We start from the raw sequence: 6,000 nt of genomic DNA, 5'->3' as shown, positions 1-6,000 counted from the left end.
GCACGTTATGTATAACGCATGTGTGTAAATCTCCGGTGACACGGAAACGCCTTGTTCTCTCTTAATGGTGCACATCAATGCCTTTGAAATTGTTGTGTTTCTTCCTGCTTTTATTTGTGGCCTGGCCTGAATTCAAAACCAACTATTGGTCATTAGACAAATGAATGCAATCATGGGAGAATAAGCATTAGCTCATACAAGCTCCCAGCTCTTTAATATGGGTCATAAATTCATGCTGGTATGTGATAAGGATGTCCAATGGGGATATCAAAAAGAGCCGGTCTACTGAAGCCTGTCATCCAGTCACCTGACGTCTGAATGGTACATATGAATCGTGAAATATCAAATGAAGCACGGATCTAAATTATTGTTTCTCACTCATATTGGTCACATCCGATTAACATAATTGATTTTTCGTTATGTCTAGAAAGAGCAATCCACTGTAATTTGTTTATACACTGAAATGGTTTCTTATGCTGGTACCTGTATATTTTTGCCTAGAGGAATTATTGTGAATCTCCCTGCAATAACCACCCCATCCCTATTAATCATAGGACGTTATAGAATTTGTCACTGACTGTTTTTGACATAATTGTATTTATTTGGGTTTACCCCAAGGTGCCATCTGTTTATCATTCTCTACCATACAATTCCATTAATTAGAAGCACAGTTGATATTACAAACACAATATTAGGAGATTGGGGCCACGGAGGGAGAGAATGCCTCGGACTGATTGCGGTGCAGATGGTTATGAAGTTAAGGCAGATGGCATGTCAGATTGATTAGGCTCAGGACTGCCAGTTGATAAATACACAGCGAGGATTGAGATTCCCATTTCAGATGACTTGAAATGATGGAGATGTGTCAACTCCCTGGGTTAATCCCGTTGCCCATTCAAGCTGTTCCGGATGATTTGGACCAAGCCATGTGTGGAGGCATTAGGATGTCCATTCGTTCTTGACAGGCTGATTACACCTGTAAATTAGAGGCAGCATTCTGATGAGGTGGGCCATGGCCATGTTTCGCTTTCTCTCTATTTCAGATAGGCTATTTTCACTTTGATATTTTCATTCCAATTATATTTTGGCTGGCGACAAAAGCATCTTACCTGCATGTAAAGGTGCTAAGGGAAATATAAAGAGACTGTCTATGACATCACCAGTCATGCACTCATCTGAATATATCACAATATTCTACACATCACATGATTGTGTGTCTCTCTCTCTCATGGCCATTAAAAATGCCTCAAGAATTCTCAAGAAGTATCCTTGCTATGTATGTAATACATTGTCTGCTAAATGACGTAAATGTAAATGTAAATGTTATGCAGATGCATTGGTGGATGCTGCAGGAATGCATGTTTTTGCTGCTAAGTCGGGACAACATGGACAATTCATACACGAAGAGAAAACAAATCAGCAAACAACTTACTTTAGCAACCCAAAACATTCAGAATAACTTGTTTTAGCTGATATATATCTGCACCACATGTCATAGCTTCACCATGTACTCAACCCCAAAAAACTAATTGGACAGCTTGATACTTACTTTACTGTGTGTGTTTTCTGAAGTTCCATTAAGTTTACAGCCTCATTAGTCTTGTCTGTTGATGGGGTACAATACTACCAATCTCTCCATTCATCACCTTCTCCCAAGGGCTTCATTCTCTCTAGCAAGGCTCTGTAATCAAAGAAATCCTCACCACATGTCATCTTGTAACGAACAGGCCTATGACTGGGTACAAGGCCATAGAAACACATCACACAATCACAGAATTACAAAATATCTATTGTTTATTACACAGTTATTACAGTTTCAATAATTAAGGAAGCTTGAGTGGTTCACAAAATATTTTTGCCTTACGCAGGAGCCCAAAAATACTATGCACAAGTAGACTTATTGTATTTAAAGATGCATTATGCAGAAATCGCTCAGACATTTTCTGGTTGCTAAAATTCTAATAGTTCGCCTAATTTCAGTTTATGTGACAAAACAAGCAAGTAGAGAATCATTGTACCAACTAAATCTCTGAAATATATTTTCCATTACCAAAAATATTGTATTTTCAGCTGTTTGAAGCTGGTGTACAAAACCAAAAGTAAAAGACGCAAAAACAAAAATAAATAGCTCACATAGAACAGATCTACCACTTCTTAGACTTGCTTTCAATGAGAATGACAGATCTATAACTAACATTTCTCTGTGAATTTGGTCGGGTCGCCCAAAAAGTTACATATTTCAGGCTTTAAGTTGCATGGGTTAGATACACACCAAAGTTAAATAGGTATAGCACAGCACAAAGTAGATTTCTAGTTAATACACAGAACTCAGGTTAGGTGGGTACACAGCAAACATGACGAAGACACACAAAAGTTGCAAAGTTAATAACAATAAGTACAAGTACTAAATAGTAAGGCTCTAGGCAAATGTAAAATGTAGCCTTGCGCTTTAAGAGTACACAGCATGAAATACAATACAAGCACAAAGTGCACTGTACCTGGTTGGTCTCCAAGTTGCCACACCAAGCAACAAATAATACTCTTTACCTTAATATCACTTTAACAATGAACCTCAATAACAATACTAACAATCACCCTTGCGGGAGAGGGGCATGGCAGCTTGGCGCCCCCTGCTGGCAACCTCTCCCTGACCTGGCTTCTGCGCCCAGAGCACACCATGTGTGGGGGAGGGGCACAGGTATGCTCAATCCCCTCATTAACCTGCAAGTAGGAAGACAAACATAGTCAATAACAGAGCACATTCAACACAAATGCAACACTTCAAATGGCTTCCTAGTAACAGGGCAATCTTCACCCTGTTACATTATCTCAGGAGACGGCACTAGACAGTAACACCAAGGGATTACTGTTTATGAATTATGGAGAAAATTAAATGTGATGGGTGTGGTGGCATCTGGTTTGATCTGGTTTGAGGCACAATTTGGTCTTTCGCTATAATACTTTGTGGTTTAGCATGATATAACTGAATTAGAATGATGACTGACGCTACCATGAACACAGAAACAACTTTTTTCCTTAAAAGCATGACTTGAGGTTGACGTTGTCATTAGAAATTGAAACTAGTTTCATAAGGTGGCTCATAACAAGAAAACAAACACGTTTCTTTACTTCTGTAATGATTTTTAAACATTACTCATCTGGCTTCTAAAATTATATTAACCTGCAGTTAGTGCCACTTTATTTTTAACCAGGTAAGCCAGTTGAGAACAAGTTCTCATTTACAACTGCGACCTGGCCAAGATAAAGCAAAGCAGTGCGATAAAAACAACAACACAGTTACATATGGAATAAACAAAATGTACAGTCAATAACACAATAGAAAATCTATATACAGTGTGTGCAAATGTAGTAAGTTATGGAGGTAAGGCAATAAATAGGCCATAGTGCAAAATAATTACAATTTAATATTAACACTGGAGTGATAGATGTGCAGAAGATGATGTGCAAATAGAGATACTGGGGTGCAAATTAGCAAAATAAATAACAATATGGGGATGAGGTAGTTGGGTGGGCTAATTACAGATGGGCTGTGTACAGGTGCAGTGATCGGTAAGCTGCTCTGACAACTGATGCTTAAAGTTAGTGAGGGAGATAAGAGTCTCCAGCTTCAGAGATTTTTGCAGTTCGTTCCAGTCATTGGCAGCAGAGAACTAGAAGGAATAGCGGCCAAAGGAGGTGTTGGCTTTGGGGATGACCAGTGAGATATACCTGCTGGAGCGCATACTACGGGTGGGTGTTGCTATGGTGACCAATGAGCTAAGATAAGGCGGGGATTTGCCTAGCAGTGATTTATAGATGACATGGAGCCAGTGGGTTTTGCAACGAATATGTAGTGAGGGCCAGCCAACGAGAGCATACAGGTCACAATGGTGGGTAGTATATGGGGCTTTGGTGACAAAACGGATGGCACTGTGATAGACTACATCCAATTTGCTGAGTAGAGTGTTTGAGGCTATTTTGTAAATGACATCGCCGAAGTCAAGGATCGGTAGGATAGTCAGTTTTACGAGGGAATGTTTGGCAGCATGAGTGAAGGAGGCTTTATTGCGAAATAGGAAGCCGATTCTAGATCTAACTTTGGATTGGAGATGCTTAATGTGAGTCTGGAAGGAGAGTTTACGGTCTAACCAGACACCTAGGTATTTGTAGTTGTCCACATATTCTAAGTCAGACCCACCGAGAGTAGTGATTCTAGTCGGGCGGGCGGGTGCAAGCAGCGTTCGATTGAAGAGCATGCATTTAGTTTTACTATCGTTTAAGAGCAGTTGGAGGCTACGGAAGGAGTGCTGTATGGCATTGAAGCGCGTTTGGAGGTTTGTTAACACAGTGTCCAATGAAGGACCAGATGTACAGTATACAAAATGGTGTCGTCTGTGTAGAGGTGGATCTGAGAGTCAACAGCAGCAAGAGCGACATCATTGATATACACAGAGAATAGAGTCGGCCCGAGAATTGAACCCTGTGGCACCCCCATAGAGACTGCCAGAGGTCCAGACAACAGGCCTTCCGATTTGACACATTGAACTATGAGAAGTAGTTGGTGAACCAGGCGAGGCAGTCATTTGAGAAACTAAGGCTATTTAGTCTGCCAATAAGAATGCGGTGATTGACAGAGTCGAAAGCCTTGGCCAGGTCGATGAAGACGGCTGCACAGTACTGTCTTTTATCAATCGCGGTTACAATATCGTTTAGGACCTTGAGCGTGGCTGAGGTGCACCCATGACCAGCTCGGAAACCAGCTGGTACGGTGGAATTCGAAATGGTCGGTGATCTGTTTGTTAACTTGGCTTTCAAATACTTTCGAAGGGCAGGATGGATATAGGTCTGTAACAGTTTGGATCTAGAGTGTCACCCCCTTTGAAGAGGGGGATGACCGCGGCAGCTTTCCAATCTCTGGGGATCTCAGACGATACGAAAGAGAGGTTGAACAGGCTAGTAATAGGGGTTGCGACAATTTCGGCGGCTAATTTTAGAAAGAAAGGGTCCAGATTGTCTAGCCCAGCTGATTTGTAGGGGTCCAGATTTTGCAGTTCTTTCAGAACATAAGCTATCTGAATTTGGGTGAAGGAGAAGCGGGGGGGGCATGGGCAAGTTGCATCGGAGGGTGCAGAGCTGGTGACCGGGGTAGGGGTAGCTAGGTGGAAAGCATGGCCAGCCGTAGCAAAATGCTTGTTGAAATTCTCGATTATCGTAGATTTATCGGTGGTGACAGCCTCAGTGCAGTGGGCAGCTGGGAGGAGGTGATCTTATTCTCCATGGACTTTACAGCAGTGGCGGCTCCTGAAAAAATTCTCAGGAGGGGCAATTTTTCTGATGATTTAGGTGACCTACACACATTTTAAAAAAGATATGTCCAGCAACAACATGAAGACAGGGGCAGCATATAAGTCAATACCAGAAGCATTTATTGACTGATCTGGGGAGATGGATTCCAGTTTCTGTGACAGATTATAAATAATCTCTGATGCCTTTGTTATATTAGCTTTTGGTTGAATGTACTGTCGTAGTAAATATATAATGTTATAGCTTGGTCTGACTAAAATCTTGTGCATGACCCATTTTGTGTTGGGCGTTTGTTTTCAATCAATGCTGTTCCTATCCTATAACAATGGACAAAAGAGTCCTATCTTGTCAGCAGGTGGCCAAGGACAACACCCACGCCATAGGTCTCTCAGTTCTTCCAACTCACGAGTTCTTGCTCTGAGGACACACACACACACACACACACACACACACATCATCACTGATAACACACACACACACACACATCATCACTGTTAAACACACACACACACACACACAAAAATCCCCTCTCTTTAGGCTGAACATTTGAAGACAGAGAACCCGACTCAGAGCCAATGCAACAGTGGAGGGGACCTCGCCCAACTCATCAGGACCAATCAGAAGATCAGAACTACTAGATTCAACCTACATCATTTATTGTATAAAATGTCTGCACACAATGTTTTCGGGGCTCTC

The sequence above is a fragment of the Coregonus lavaretus genome (genome assembly GCF_964263955.1).
Source record: "Coregonus lavaretus genome assembly, chromosome: 2".
In the NCBI taxonomy this organism is placed as follows: Eukaryota; Metazoa; Chordata; class Actinopteri; order Salmoniformes; family Salmonidae; genus Coregonus; species Coregonus lavaretus.
Note: the sequence above shows the minus strand (reverse complement) of the source record.